A 17378-nucleotide genomic window follows, 5' to 3' on the forward strand; every position below is an offset into this window, starting at 1 on the left:
TACATCCTCAGGGCCTTATCTCTTCCTCCACATCTCTTATCTCTTTTCCCTGAATTCTTAAGTATAATGTTCTTTTTTCGGCACTTTCTCTCCAAGTGATTTATTTCTTCTACATTCTCTTACAGTCAGTTTTCAATGAAAGAGTCTAGTTTATTTACTCCAAAGCCCTAGGAAGTGGCTGCTGCCATATCAAGTACCAGTGATGAAGACTCTCAGACCACCATTCACTACAGTCCTTTCTCCATGTTAGAGATCAGGGAACTCAACTGCTCTCTCTGCCACCTGGTCTGGGCCTAAGAAAGGGCATATGGGGGACCTCCTGGCAGGACTAATTCCCACAACTGTAGTCATCATGTGAATGGATAGGCCCCCTCAAACCAACTGCTCCAAACTACCAGCTCACCCACACAGAACAGTTCCTCAGTGGGTACCTCCTTATGGTATGTTTTCCTGAAAATTAAAATGTCCTTTAAAGTAGTTCAGTAAAAAGGACATTGAATTCATGTATTTATGACCTAGGCAGTGGGCTGCCTCAAATTCTGGCACCACAAATTCCCAGTATTCTATTATTTATGATTTTTATTTTTTCCCATTATAGCTGGTTTACAGTGTTCTGTCAATTTTCTACTGCACAGCATGGTGACCCAGTTACACATACATGTATACATTCTTTTTTCTCACATTATCATGCTCCATCATAAGTGACCAGACATAGTTTCCAGTGCTACACAGCGGGATCTCATTGCTAATCCATTCCAAAGGCAATAGTCTGCATCTATTAACCCCAAGCACGCCATCTATCTCACCCTGCCCCTCCCCTTTGGCAACCACATGTCTATTCTCCATGTCCATGATTCTCTTTTCTGTGGAAAGTTCCATATGTGCCCTATATTAGATTCCAGATATAAGTAATGTCATATGGTATCTGCTTTTCTCTTTCTGACTTACTTCACTCAGTATGAGAGTCTCTAGTTCCATCCATGTTGCTGCAAAGGCATTATTTTGTTCTTTTTTATGGCCGAGTAGTATTCCATTGAGTGTGTGTGTGTGTGTGTGTGTTTGTGTGTGTATACCACATCTTCCTAATCCAGCAATATTCTATTTTTAAGATGCTCTCAGCATATAGTTTTCAGAAACACGATCCCTGTTTTTTCTGACATGCTTCACACCGATAAACCAAAATCACTTATCTATGCTTATGGAAGGAAAACATGTATTTAAATCAAAACAGGTGACCATTTTTTACCATTAAATTGACAAGCTGTCACTAACATTAAAAAATTAGTAAACCCTGCAGTGGATTTTTGTAGACATCTTGACCAGCTCCAACAATTCTATAGTCCTATTCTATAGGACCTATTGCAAACCCTTCATTCCATATTGTTCATAATTGTCCTATGTCCATAGCCAAAGCATAATTAATACAAATCATTATTTCAATGTCACAGTGTCAATTGGTATAGAAACCAAAGGGAAGCTGATTCAAACGGTAGTGTTTAGGGTCAATGCATGAATCATAAGCATGTGAGATCCTCCCTTGGACCATCATCCAGTGTATTGGGAGCTTTAAACTTAACAAATAACTTCAGAATGTGTCCATTGGTTTGGGAATACCTGTTTGGAATTAACCTCCTAGGGCAGAGTAAATGATACCTTCAGTTTATCTAAGCCCGACAGCTGGGCAGAGAGGTACCAAGAATCTCATAAGGTATTATGGATGCCTTCCTTAGCTAACTTGATTATACTGATTAGAAGGATAGAGGTTGAGCCTATGCTCATCATTTTATTTGTCAGCCTGGCTAGGCTATCGTACTCAGTTATTTAATCAACCGATGATCTAGATGCTACTGTGAAGATATGTTGCAGGTATGGTTAGCATCTAAAATCAACTGACTTTAAGCATATTAACCTCTGTAATAAAGACGGCCTCATCTAGTCAGTTGAAGGTCTTAAGGGCAAAAATTAATGAAAGAGAGTGTCAAAACTTTATACAGTTACTCTTCCTCCTAACCCTCCTCAGAGGGTCCTGTGGTGACCAGGGTGACTATGTACTGGGTAAAAGGAAATAATCAGACCTTTCACGGATTTCTGGACACTGACTCTGAGCTGACACTAATTCCAGGAGACCTCGAACTTTACTGAAGTCCACAAGTCAAGAGTACAAGTTTATGAAGGGTAGGTGATCCAAGGAGTTCTAGCTTGGGTTCATTTTACACTGGGTAGAATAGGCCCCCAAACCCATCCTGTGGTCATTTACCCAGTTTCAGAATGCATAATTGGAATAGACTCACTCAGAAAATGGCAGAATATCCACATTTGTTCCCGACAAGTGGGATGAAAGCTATTATGGCAAAAAAAAAAAAAAAAAAAAAAAAAGGCCAAGTGGAAGACTTCTGTGAAAATAATACACAAATACCATTTTCCTGGAGTGACTGCAGAGATTAGTGCCATCGTCAGTGACTTGAAGGACTCAGAGGTAGTGATTTCCCACATCTTCCTTCAACGCACCGATTTGGCTTATACAGAAAACAGGTGGATCTTGGAGAATGATCATGGATTATCACAAACCTAACCAGGTGGTGACCTCAATTGTATCTGCTGTATTAGATGTGATTTTTATCACTTGAGCAAATTAACACACCCTCTGATAAGTAGCTATTGATCTTGCAAGTGCTTTTCCTTGATTCTTGCTATTAGAGACCACCAGAAGCAGTAATGCTTTCAACGAGCAAGGCCACCAATATAACTTCTCTGAAGACTACATTGTTTATAGACTCAAAGCCTTTTTGATTGGAAAAGAGGTGAAGAAGCTCCAGATTGCTAGATATATTTTCCAATCTATTTTATTATACCTTTATGATTAAAAATATATATATTCATGCCTATGGGAAGAAGTGAGTAATAATCTTTTGAGTGTACCCTGAAGAATCAGACCTCTATACACATAACGTACACTTTTATACCAAGAACTTTTGCTGTGTTTGGAATGTCAAGTCTTTCCTAGTTGTGTCTCTATAAATAGATCCCCAAGTTTATGTTCAGTCTGATATTCCTTTGAAACTTGCTTAAGTGTTAATAATCTCATTCGAGATTTGGGTTTGCATTTTCCAAACAGGCAGAAGTCTGACATGGATATAAATGCTTGCCTGCTTTTGGGGAAAAAAATAAACTTATATTCTCCTAATCTTAACCTTGTGATGTTAATGTTAAAGGGTCACCATGTTCCACCTCTCCAGTCCAGATGTCATAGTCCATAGAAGAGTTTTGCAAATCACAGTCCCTGATCCTATCCTGGCCCATAGTCTGTTTTTGCATAAGATACAACCAAGAAGATTTTTCACATTTTTAAAGGGATGTAGGGAACAAATATATGACACAGACTATATGTAGACAACAAAGCCCTAAAACAATTTACTTTCTGACCCTTTATAGAATAAACATGCTGACTTCTAGTCTACAGTATTGATAGCTATAGAGTTGCACAGTGTACCTCCTGTGAAACTCTACTAGGTTTCCAAGATGTTTACATTTTATATTTTGCCAAAAATTGTTACTTTCTATAGTTTTTTCTTTCCAGTTCCTGTTTATATTTCATACTCTTGCCACCATATTTCTCTTTTAAAATAATATGGATTATTTTTAATAAGAAAACCTAACCTACAACATTCCTATTCATTCATTTTCTTTAACATGATCTCTTTTTTCTCTCTCTCTCATGTGGCAAAAAGTTCTATTCAAGGATTAAAAACTGTACCTAAAAATTGTTCAGACTATATTGGGTTGTACATAAATGAAAGCACATTAATGAAGCACACTTTAAAAGGTGATGTGTGTGTGTGCATGTGTGAGCGCACATTATTTTTTCCATTTGGGGATACTAGATGTGAGACCAGAGTTGTGAAGTGTATATATATATGACTCCTGACAACATAAGAAAGATACATCAGATTAGGATGACTAAAATAATTTTAAAGAATAATATTTTCTAAAAGAGAATTATTATTATTATTATTATTATTATTATTATTTGGTCTTTTTGCTATTTCCTGGGCCGCCCCCGCGGCATATGGAGGTTCCCAGGCTAGGGATCCAATCGGAGCTGTAGCCACTGGCCTACACCAGAGCCACAGCAATGCGGGATCCGAGCCGCATCTGCAACCTACACCACAGCTCAGGAAAATGCCAGATCGTCAACCCACTGAGCAAGGACAGGGACCGAACCCGCAACCCCATGGTTCCTAGTCGGATTCATTAACTACTGTGCCATGACGGGAACTCCTAAAAGAGAATTATTGAAGCACTTCAGGCCTGAACTGCCAAGTATCATAGATGGAGCCTAAATATAATATAGAACTACATAAATAACTGAGAGCTATGAGACAGAAGAAATTGGTTTGAACCACAGCCAAAGATAATATTCAAAATACTCACGAGCCAGGACAGTGCATACATTTTTATATTCCACTCATTTATAGATTTGCCTTGTTTTATTCTGCGAATTGCAAAAGAGTAAGTTTTATGTTTGGGATTGGCAACCATTAAAATAAAAATTAGATTAAATTCCAATTAGGACATATTAAATTATTTGATGAATTTTTAATATGAAATGAAGTAGACTAGTTAATATAACAGATACAGGGACCTCTGGACTGGTTTCTTTATATTTATAAAATGATTAAATCTTACTTGGTGTGATCACAGAGTAATGACGTTCAATTTCTTCACAAGAGAGCTCTTAGTCTTGTAATCTTATTTCAAAGATCACCCTTGCTTTATATATTCTTTGAAGTCAGAGTATTTAGAAAATAAGGAAAATGAAATACTACATCTGAGATGAAGTCAAACTGATGCTGGAAAGATGTTATTGGGATCGGGTTCTTGTTCACACAGCTGAAGAATGAACTTCGTGAACACACAGGCAGCAAGCAAGCAAAGTCGTTGTTACAGGAAAGCAAATAGCTCCCAGGACAGCTGGGAGGGGGGAGAAGTGTCCCCTTCTCTATCATCCTATAGGAGTTTTTATCTCTTAAAGATGGGGGGGTACCAACGTGGGGTCCAGAAAGATGTGGTTTTCTCCCATTGGCCTTGCCCAATTACCTATATCAGTTCCTGTCCAGTAGGGGTCTAGAGGTGGAAATGTCCCATATGTCTCAGGGTTTCTTTGCTCTTTTCTTCCTGTAAACTGAGTTACAGGGGGTTAGAGATTAATGACCATCTGGGCATAGGTACACTGCCTATAGTAAACAAGGCCTGTGGGGATGTTACTCCCTAGAGCCCTTAAGCTACAAATGTTAATCAATAGCCATAGCAAAGAATGCATGGGAACCCATGCTCCTACACTGACTCCCTGAGTTAATATTCTGCCTCAAAAGAACTCAGCCATACCTTTAATCAAAGGTCAATTATACATTAATGTAACCGAGCCAGTACCCTGTTTGGCATACAAGACTTTCTGTGTCCTCCATCTATTGTATTTAGGGAATAAGCCTCAGCCACTATGACCTTCTGTGAGTTCCAAAGGGCAGCTGCTAATCAGGGAAGGGAGGGCATGTAGAGACCAGGGAGGAACAGTCAAGGTGGTGCAGCCTTAGGGCAGGTCCTGGTTCCTCCTCAAAGACTATGGATAATAATCTCCTTGAGGCTTTCTGAAGAAGTGAAACCTCCAGCAAATGGAAGAAGGACTTGATGAAGCATTCTTCATTCCTGGAAGAAGAAGGACCACTAGAATCTGTCCTGGGCCACAAAACACCAGCTTTGAAAGACAATGCAAGCTTGCCTCTACCCTGATCTTTATCTGTGGCCCTATTTTCCACTTCTCAAACCATAAAACCACTTCCTAATCTCTTCCAAAGAAGGCACAGTCTTTAAGGCATTAGCCTGGTGTGACACCCTTTGTCTGACAAAGCAATAAAACTATCTTTTTCTCCTTCACCCAAAGGTGCTGTTTCTATTTGGCAACAGTAGGCAGAGGTTGAGTTTCAGTAACATTAACTACCCTCATGAGTTTTAGTGGCACATAACTCTTTTGGGTGAGGCACCACAATATCTTTATACCCATGGGTCAAGAACACTAGATTAATTGTGGTTGAAACGGAGTTCAAAATATTTCTTTTGATAAGAAGTGGCTGGTTGATAAGAGGGTCCTTGCACAATACAATCCCTTCCATTTCACCCTGACTTGAGGGCTCAGCAGGAGCTCTCAGATAAGGGAAAGGAGGAATGGGATGACAGGTAGAACTGTGCTTCTTAACTCTGGTTGCACAGTATAATCCCTTGAGAATGTATTTTAAGTTACTGATTGATAGCCCTACCTTCTCTTTCTTCCTCCCATCCCCAAGAAATTTCTATTTAATTAGTCTGAAGTGGGAACCGGGCAATGGTTCTTTTTAAAAGCTCTTAGCTGGTTCTAATGGTACCTGGGGTTGAGATCAGTTGATCTAGAAATAGGGTTAATATTTTAAACAATTCAAGTAGCCAAAGGGGCCTTGACACACATTGACTGCCCAGTCAGAATATGCAGTTCTCAGCAATAACAATAAAGACTGACATAAGGCTGGTTGGCTGGCCAAAAATGAGATTTTTATATCCCTGCAAAGCATGGTTTAAAATTAATTATATACTTTTTGGTGGCTATGAAATGGAAGAATTGTGTGGTTCTTTTCCTAACCTCATTCCCTGTCTTTTCATTCCATCCAAGATGGGTAAGAGATGCTACGAAATGGCTCAATTCAAGACACCCTCAGTAGAGGGCTAACAGGCTCATGAAAACATGCTCAGCATCACTAATTATTAGAGAAATGCAAATCAAAACACAGTGGGATATCACCTCATACCTGATAGAATGGCGATTATTGCAAGTCAAATATTGGTGAGGCTATGGAGAAAAGGGAACCCTTACACACTATTGGCAGGAATGTAAATTGGTGCAGTCTCTGTGTGAAACGGCATGGACGTTCCTCAGCAACTTAAAGATAGGATTTTCCCCCTGTGGCACAATGGGACTTGTGGCATCTTGGGAGCCCCAGGACACAGGTTTGATCCCTGACCAGGCAGAGTGGGTTAATGATCTGGCATTGCCACAGCTGTAGCTTAGGTTGCGACTGTGCCTCAGATCTGATCCCTGGCCAGGGAAATCCATATGCTGTGGAGCAGCCAAAACACAAAAAACAACTACAATATGATCCAGCAATTCTACTCTGGGTATATATCTGAAGAGAACAAAAACACTGATTTGAAAAAAAAATGTACCCCAATATTCATAGCAGCATTATTTACAATAGCCAAGATATGGAGGCAACTTAAATGTCTATCAACAAATGAATAAAAGAGAAGATTTGGAATACATATGGCATATAAATGTGTGTATGTGTATCAATGTGAGTGTGTGGGTATAAAGTGAAGTATTACTCAGCCATAAAATAATGAAATTCTGTCATTTGCAACAACATGGATAGACCTAGAGAGTATTATGCTTAGTGACAAAATTCAGAGAGAGAAAGAAAATACATTAACACTTACATGCGGAAGTCTAAAAGTAAAACAAATGTATATAACAGAACAGAAACAGACTCACAGATATAGAAAACAAACCAGTGGTTACCAACAGGGAGAGGGAAGGTGGAAGTCGTGTTACTCAAACTTGGCCTCTGTCCACCAGGGCTGAATAGAAACTCAGAGACAGAGTTTGGGGCCTAGGAGAAAATATTGCTTTGCCAGGCAAAGGAGCGCACAGCAGGCGAATGCCCTAAAGACTATGCCCTCCCTTGGGAGAAATTAGGAAGTGGTTTTACAGTTGGAGAGTAGAAAATAGGGCTGGAGATAAGGATCAGGGTAGATGCAAGTTTTCATCCTTCTTCAAAGCTGGTGTTTAGTGGCCCTGGGGCTGGTTCCTGGGGTCCTCCTTTCTGGAATGAAGAATGCTTCACCAAGTAGTTAGCATCATTCATGCGTTGGGGGTTTTAGTTCTGCAGAAGAGCGCAAAGATATTGTTCCGTGTATTCCTTGATAGAGGAAACAGAACCCCGGCCCCAAAGTGGCACTTTACTTTTCCTCTCTGGTCTCTGCATCCCCTCCCTTCCCTAATTAACAACTGCTTGAACCTGCCCTTTGGAACTCAGGGGAGGTCATGGAGGCTGAATAAGGAAATGGGGGACAGGGAAAGGCTGTTGTGTCCAGAAGTTCCACAGGGCCCTGCTCAGTTTCATATTGAATCACTATACCAAACACCTGAAACTAACGTATTATTGTAAATTAACTATACTTCAATAAAAAAATCATGGAGATAATAGGGACTGCCTTAGTATTACTTCTCATTTTCCTACAAAGTTGAGAAGATAAGGAGAATACACAACCTTCTTCCATAAAGCTGCAAAGGTAAGAATTTTCAGAAAGGGTTATTCTCCAGCAGCCGTTTCCTAAGGAGAATTGGGACAGGCACACAGATAAGTTATGTGTTAGTCTTTGGGTGAACATTCTTGGCAATTAACACCAATGAAGACAATCTTTTGGGTCAAGTTTTTCCTCTATATCAACAGATTATGAAGACCTTCAGAGAAAAGAGGACTAATTCCCTTTTTTTTCAAGTATTGTCAAAAGACTTAAAACACTTCCCATCCTTTTGATTATTCATTCACATGTAATATGTGTGAATGGAGCACAGGCTAGTCCTGCCCCAAATTACCCTAAGTGTTTATAAAAAGTGACTTCATCCAGGTCCTGTCTTGGATGAGATAAAAATTTCTTGGGAGGGGACATCCTGTTGTGGCTCAGCAGAAACAAACCTGACTGGTATCCAAGAGGACACAGCTTAGATCTCTAGTCCCACGCAGTAGGTTAAGGATCCGGCATTGTTGTGAGCTGGATAAGATCTCAGACATGTCTCAGATCTGGCCTTGCTGTGGCTGTGGCATAGGCCAGCGGCTACAGCTCCAATTGGACCCCTAGCCTGGGAACCTCCGTATGCCTCGGGTGTGGCCCTAAAAATATTTTTTTTCCCCTTGGGAATGGGGAGGGGGAGAGGAGGGAAAGAAGACAGGGCTATGAATCAGTAATTTAATGACAGTCTCAAGTGACTATGCAGTGCACCCAAGATTAAGAAGCACAGTACTAGGCTGCCATCTCCATGCCTTCTGGCCTTTGTCTGTTAGCTCCTACTGAGCCTCAAGACTGGGTGAGGACAAAGGGAGTGCATTGTTCAAGGACCTTTTATCCAACCAGCCAACTATTTCTATCTAACAGAATTATGTAAAGGAAATAACCTAACACAACTGTGTAAGTCAACTATACTCCAATGAAATTTATTTTTTAAAAAAGAGAACAGCATTTAAAAAAAAACAATCTCGAGTTCCGTCGTGGCGCAGTGGTTAACGAATCGACTAGGAACCGTGAGTTGCGGGTTCAGTCCTGCCCTGCTCAGTGGGTTAACGATCCGGCTTGCGTGAGCTGTGGTGTAGGTTGCAGACGCGGCTCGGATCCAGCGTTGCTGTGGCTCTGGCTAGGCCGTGGCTACAGTTCCGATTCACCCCTAGCCTGGAACCTCCATATGCCGAAGAGCCCACAGAAATAGCAAAAAGACAAAAAAAAAAAAAAAAAAAAAATAAAAAAAACAATCTCTTTCCTCTGAAAATTCATTATCACCTTGACATGTTTTATTTTGTAAATATAAAGTAGCATTCATGTTTTTCAGGAAGAAAGCAAGAAAAGGCAAGAGAAATAGAGGAGAGAGGGAGAAAAGAGAGGTTGTAACTTCTTTTTGCTTTTTATGGCCACACTAGAAGCATATGGAAGTTCCCAAGCTAGGGGTAGAATCGGAGCTGCAGCTGTCAGCCTACACCACAGCTCACAGCAATGCTGGATCCTTAACCCACTGAGCGAGGCCAGGGATAGAACCTGTATCCTCATGGATACTAGTCAGATTAATTACCATTGAGCCGCAATGGGAACTCCCTATTTTTATCTTTTTGATGCACCCAAGACATATGGAAGTTACTGGGCCAGGGGTCAAACCCATGCCACAGCAGTAACCAGAGCCAGAGCAGAGATGATGCTGTATCCTTAACCTACTGAGCCACCAGGGAACTCCCAAAAAAGTTCATTAACCATGACCACAACTACTCATTTTTAACTGCCTTGAAAACAGATAGAAGTAGGCATGGGTTACAATAAGGCAGAGAAAAGAAAGAAGCAGAATAACAACAGCAAATGATCATTTTTAATTCATATTTCTTTAATTAGAAAATCTTTACTGAAAAAGAGTATTTTCAAACGACTTTATTAAAGCAGGACCGTAAAATTCGCTGAAGTTAAAGTACACACATACCTGGTTTTATTGTGCTTTGCTTTATTGTGCTTCATAGACACAGTTTGTTTGTTTGTTTGCTGGTTTGTTTTTTGCAAATTAAAGGTTTGTGGCAATCCTGCACAGAGTCAGTCTATCAGTGCCACTTTCCAAGAGCATTTCTCATTTCATGTCTCTGTGTCACATTTTGGTAATTCTTGCAATATTTCAAAGGTTTTCATTGTGATCATATTCATAACAAATCATATTAAGGTGATTTGTCATCAGCGATCGTTAATGTTACCGCTATTGCAAAAAGACTAAGATGTGCTGAAGGCTCAGATAAGTATATTTTAGCAATGAAGTATTTTTAACTTAAGATATATATATATATTTATATATATTTAGATATAATCCTATTTAATACTTAACAGACTACAACACAGTGTAAATATAACTTTTAATGCACTGGGAAACCAAAAAACTAGCATGACTAGCTTTATTGGAATATTCGCTTTATTGAAGTGGTCTGGAATTGAACTCACAGTATCTCCAAGATATGCCTACAGTGTCAAGAACACCACTGGAAATACTAATAAACTATTATATCAGGTATTATAAACATATAATTCTATTAAAAATACAATACATTGTGAGATATTACTATGTGACATCACTATGTGTTCAGTGCCCTTTATGCTAATCTATCCCTCAAACAAGACGGTCATTGATCTAAAAGGAAAGAAAGGACTTGAATTCTGGAGCTTCAAGGTTCACAGAGTTAGCTATGAAAAACAAACAGAATAAGAATGTAAAATACTGGTTCATCAAATCTAATTTATTGGAGGTTCTCACAAAAGCAGTAAACCAGAAAAGACTAGTAACATTTTAAATTAATTAATTTTAAAATGGTATTGATTCATGTCCTCCACAAACACAGTGAGTATACAACAGGAAAGAAAGTAGACACAAATCCCTACCCTCAAGGAGTTTTCATTCTTGTTGAGAGAGACAATACACATTTACAGACGTTACATATGGAGTGTCTTAAATGGTAATAAATACTCAGAAGAAGATAGAGTAGCAAAGGCGTATAAGGATTGAAGAAGCCTGGCAACATGAGACAGTTTTCCCAAGGAAAGTCTCCCTAGAAAGGTGAACAAAGACCTGAGAGGGTGGAGGGAGAGTTGTGGGCATATCTGGAGGAAGAGCATTCCATTTAGAGGAAAGAGTAAGAAGAAACAAAACCTGATTGGAATATTCATGGAACAGCAAGGGAATTGGTCTGGTTAGAGCAGGTCATCAAAAGGGTGTGAGATGGGGTCAAAGATACAGCCCTGGGACTCCACCAAAGAGCCTATGTAAGGATAGAGATACAAGGAGAACCTACAGCAGAGTCTAGGTCCATCATAGCAGAAATGGTTCAGAAGTTCACAGAGTCTGAGGATAGTGTCCAGTGCTCAACTTGGGCTGCTGAAGAAAACTCTTGAGACAAGGAGACTGAAATCAGTGGATAAGATTTTCAGAAAAAAGAAGAGGAACCTACTTTGCAACAACCCTTAGTTTTTACTGGTCTTTATCAATTATCAAGTGAACACAAAATTTTTTTCTCTTTTAGCACTAGACACTCTGAGGTTGATTTGCACTGAAGAGGAAAAAAGAGAAATCTCCCATGTATCAATTGATTTTCTGTGTATGTGCAATTATTTGTGCATGTGTTCAGATGAGCAAATGAACTAAATGCAACTAAAATATGGTTTTATGAGCTATAAAGTCCAGAGTCCAGAGTTTCTGTTCCTGCTTCTGATTAATTCTATACTCCAATCTACCTAGAGAGCTCAAGAGCAAGAAACCTGATTCACATGAGTAAAACTTCTCTCTGATCCAGTGATATTGCCTTGGGTGGTATCTTGCCCCTGTGTTAACAGAGTGAATACAAAGACTTTCAAAATCTTTGTGTTTCAAAAACACAAAGGATTTAAAAATCCTGCCAACGCAACTTGAAACCAAGTTAAGGATTTTCTTTGGGCCACGAGTGAAAGACGTGAAACAATTTCTTTCCTGAGATGATGACCTACCCAAGAGATTGCTGTAGAAAATTACATATAATGAATGAAAATCACAAAGGTGAGTTTTATTTTTGATACTGCAGTTATTGTTCGTGTGTGTGTGTGTGTGTAGAACGAGAGCATGTGTTCAAGAGCACACATGTGTCTAGTGCCTCTGAAAAAAACATCTGAGTCACAAAGATAGAGCAAACCTCAGTGTACAAGGTATAAGACTTGGATATTCTACTCTCCCAAGTCTGGTCAACCTGACTTCCATGCATTCTTTTCTCTATGTCATTAGAGTATCACTTATTTCAAAAATATAACCAGAAATTAGCAATTAATAAGTGTGATATTTTAAGTGTGCATTCTAAAGTTATGAAAAAGTACCTTATAGGATTAAAAACTAACAGTCTTATACTAGTGACTTTATGTAATAATGAATTAAAAGCTTCTTTTTTTTTTTTTTTTTTTTTTTTTTGTCTTTTTGCCATTTCTTGGGCCGCTCCTGCAGCATATGGAGGTTCCCAAGCTAGGGGTCGAATCAGAGCTGTAGCCACCCGCCCACACCAGAGCCACAACAACGTGGGATCCAAGCTGTGTCTACAACCTACACCACAGCTCATGGCAACTCCAGATCCTTAAACCACTGAGCCAGGCCAGGGATCAAACCCGCAACCTCATGGTTCCTAGTCAGATTCGTTAACCACTGAGCCATGACAGGAACTCCAAAAGCTTCTTTTAAGGCACATGATGCTGTGGAATTCCAAGATGCTTTTAATATTCTTGGTGAATATATTTTAATGTGCAGTAATTGGGCATTTTAAGAGTGGAGAACTAAGCTATAGTGGCTAATATTCTGGTTCATAGTAAGTCCTAAAAAAATTGATGTATAATGAGGCCATAGGTAAGCTTCTCTGCTTGGAAAAATAACCTGTGAAACAACTCATAGATGTGTAGAGATTAGAAAAAGTTATTTCTGGTCATTGTTGGGTATCATTCAAATTATTCTAACATAAGAGTTTTATACTTTGTTCTAAAAATGGTCTTTTTGTTTTGTTTTTGTTTTGTGTCTTTTTGCCATTTCTAGGGCCGCATGTGTGGCATATGGAGGTTCCAGGCTAGGGGTCGAATCGGAGCTGTAGCCGCCGGCCTACACCAGAGCCACAGCAGCGCGGGATCCGAGCCACATCTGCGACCTACACCACAGCTCACAGCAACGCTGGGTCCTTAACCCACTGAGCAAGGGCAGGGATCGAACCTGCAACCTCATGGTTCCTAGTCGGATTCGTTAACCACTGCGCCATGACAGGAACTCCCTAAAAATGTTTTATGTAAGCGTATGGCTTTGGACTATTTTGATATTAACTTTAAACATTTTATTACTTGGCAATATTTAATGAAATATTTAATGTTTGAGGAAGAAGACTAGATACAAGAACAGAGGAACCCATAGATGATATGACCATTTACCTAGAAGGAGAGCTTCACCAAAGCTTCCTGTTCAAACAGTACTAACAGTAATGGTGTAAATACATCCAATTCCCTCAGACATTTGGCTAAGAAATAAGCAGAGAACTGTTGGTCTCTAGCAAGAAGAAAGATGATAATATAAAGAAAAAGAAGTAAGAATATAACTAAATCATATTACAGCCAGTTCAATTAAGTAAAGGTGGCTACATCTCATTTACTTAAATTCTTGGAATTTATCTCAATTATTTAATTATTTTTAAAAACCAACAAGTAAATAATCTGAATGACATATAAGACCATGTTATTAACTTCAAATGCATTTTCTGAACAAAAAAACTTAAAGGTGTAGAATTTACATTTAGAAAGAGTAAGTTTTTCATCCAATCCTGGCCAGGGATCAAACCCAAGCCACAGAAGTGACTTGAGCCACTACAGTGACTATGCCAGATCCTTAACCTGCTGCTGCACCAGGGAAATTCATACAGATATTTAAAGGTTACACCCCATTTATGGTTATTACAAAATATTCGCTGTATTTCCTGTGTCTTAAGTACATCCTTGTAGCCCACCTTAAACTCAATAGTTTGTACCTCCCACTCCCCACCCCTATTTCGCCCCCTTTAAAAATTGTATATAAAAAAAAGAATGAGATTTTTCACTTTACATTTCAAAGCAAATCAGATTCAAAGATGAAAAGGGGATTTTCTATCCCAGGTCAGCAGTAACCAGCCTGACTAGTATCATGAGGATATGGGAATGATCCCTAGTCTTGCTCAATGGGTTAAGGAGCTGGCATTGCCCATAAGCTGTGGTGTAGGTCACGGGTGCAGCTCAGATCCCGAGTACTGTGACTGTGGGGTAGGCTTGCAGCTGCAGCTCTAATTTGACCCCTAGCCTGGGAACTTCCATATGCCTCAGGCACTGCCCTAAAATGGAAAAAAAGAAAAAAGGTGAAAAAGGATTTTTCCTGTTTATTGCTCATAAATGCAATATTTGCATTTGGCAATAAATAAAACTTTACATTTATCTGCTCTACTTCTACTAAATTAAGTCTTCTTAAAAATATGTATATATAAGATCTAGGAGACAAACTCATTCACTTCTATTCATAAAATTTGTCTATATTTCCAGTAAAACGGCACAGTTCTAGAGGGGTGTGAATCATGTATATATGATTGGATATTCATAATCAGTGTGTACAGTAAAAACATATCCTACTAGAAGCCTGATCAGTTAGCTGCATCTTCAGATTCCAACCTGAGTAGCACTTCAGAAGAGTTACGCTGTTTTCACTCAGGTAGAGTCCCTCCAGTTTCTTTCCCCAAACCAGGGATCAGGAAACATTATATGTAAAGGAAAAGGTGATAAATACTCCAGGCTTTGAAGACTAAGAGGCAAAAAATAGTATGTACTTACATAATAAGAGAGAAAACATTTCCATAGATATTTTATTGGTGAGATTTATTAAGTTTTTTTTTTTTTTTGTCTTTTTTGTCTTTTTGACTCTTCTAGGGCCACTCCCGCAGCATATGGAGGTTTCCAGGCTAGGGATCTAATTGGAGCTGTAGCAGCCGGCTTACGCCAGAGCCACAGCAATGCAGGATCCAAGCCACATCTGCAACCTACACCACAGCTCACAGCAACACCGGATCCTTAACCCACTGAGCAAGGCCAGGGATAGAACCCACAACCTCATGGTTCCTAGTCTGATTCGCCAACCACTGAGCCACAACGGGAACTCCGAGATTTATTAAGTATTAATAGCTATTGAGTACAATTTGTGTGATGCAGATCTAATAATGAGAAGAATAGAAGTTTTGGAGGAAATAAGGTCTTGCTTAATTGTGGATTTAAGTTAGCATTCCTGATCTTTAGAAACAGTGCTTATCTGTTAATAATGGTCTGTTATAAGAGTTACTTATTTCATCTTTGAAAATGTCTTTTCACCCAGCGAACTACCACCAAATGCTGATACTAGTCCAGGGGCATATGAGTTTAACTGAGCTTGAATCACTTCAAAGACAATATTTGAGTTCTATTTTGTTCTTCTCTTACTAGTCGCCTTTAGAATGTCATTACACTGTAGATCTGCCACTTCCATTTGAAGATTATTTGGAAGCTGCTCAACTGCACAGAGACATACATTTTAACATATGGAAATTTCCTTTGCAGTGTTATTGAGGTAAAATGGATGCTGCTGGAAATCTAATTTAAACTTTAAAAACATATCTGGTGCAAATTCGTGTGAGGAGGAAGATCTTTCCTTTTGTTTGTTTACTTTCTGACACCACAAGAGGCATATGCAAAGGAGCTTGACACTTTATGTGATACAATTGTAGTTAAAACGGCCTCATCACAGTGTAAATTTCATATGCAAGTTCTATTTTACCTTGTAATTTTAGATTGAATGTGTGGAGAAGCATTATGATGTCTGAAGTAAGAGCTATTTTCAGAGTTACGTGGTGTTCAGTATGAATGACTGAGATTGATCTTATTTTTCAGAAAATTTCAATCTCACCCTGAATTAAAGAAATAAAATTACATAAAATAAAATTTTATCACTGCTAAGCCATCAGCATCCTCTGTGGTAAGGTAAATTAGGATATTCTGATTCTATTTCTGACAGAAATTAACAGAATTAACAGTAATTAAGGACACCATAGTCATGAATGATATTCATTTCAGATGTTGGATTATTATGTATCTTGGCATGAATTAGTCAGGTTTATCCTATTTGTGGTTGCTCAGCTTATTGAATATGTAGATTGATGCCCTGTGCCAAATTTGAAAATTTTCAGCCATCAATTATTCAAACAGTTTTCAGCCCACGGCCTCTCCCCTTCCTGGGACCTCAGTGACATGTACATTAATTTCTGTGATAGCCCACAGGAATTTATTTTAGTCTTTTCCTCTTTGTTGTTGAGATTGATAGTTTTTCTGTATTCAAGTTCACTGACTTTCTGTCATCTCTTTTTTCTGCTAAGCTATTCAGTGAGCATTTTATTTTCCAGTTCTTAAATTTCTGTTTTGTCCTATTTACTAAACTTTCTATCTTTTTCATTTGTTAAAAGTATGTTCAGAATGCTTATTTTTGTGATAACACCCTACCATTCTTGACAGATCATTCAAAAATCATTGTCCTTTTGGTGCTGATGTACATTGATGGTCTTTTTTTTTTTTTTTTTTTTTCATTTGAGTGGATATTTGCTTGGTTCTCCCACGTGTGAAGTGTGATTTTCTATTGTATACTGGACATTTGGGGGATCTCTTATAGCACCTCATTTTGCTAAGTGCAGGTAAAAGTACAGGTTCTCCACTCAGCATTGATTAATGCTATGGAAGGAGAGAGTGTTTTTGAGTTGCTGGGGTAGGGCCATTCTGCAACCTGCCCTGATCATGTTTAGCTTCACAGGACATACGACATAAGACCCCATACATGTGGTACCATCTGAGGCTTGACAAAACAGATGATGTAGGGAGTTCCCATTGTGGCTCAGTGGTTAACGAATCCGACTAGGAACCATGAGGATGCGGGTTCGATCCCTGGCCTCACTCAGTGGGTTGAGGATCCGGCATTGCCT

At 39.0% G+C, this 17378-nt stretch overlaps 1 protein-coding gene across 1 annotated transcript in view; it reads left to right on the forward strand.

Annotated features, from left to right (window-relative positions):
* Positions 1-12397, forward strand: part of LOC100517524 (butyrophilin subfamily 1 member A1-like) — an 81685-nt gene extending 69288 nt beyond the window's left edge. The window contains exon 6 of the transcript XR_002341231.1: positions 11895-12397. The gene's annotated coding sequence lies outside the window, so the exon portion shown is untranslated. The remainder of the gene's footprint in view (positions 1-11894) is intronic.
* Positions 12398-17378: the final 4981 nt, after the last annotated feature.

The sequence above is a fragment of the Sus scrofa genome, unplaced genomic scaffold (genome assembly GCF_000003025.6).
Source record: "Sus scrofa isolate TJ Tabasco breed Duroc unplaced genomic scaffold, Sscrofa11.1 Contig340, whole genome shotgun sequence".
NCBI classification, from domain to species: domain Eukaryota; kingdom Metazoa; phylum Chordata; class Mammalia; order Artiodactyla; family Suidae; genus Sus; species Sus scrofa.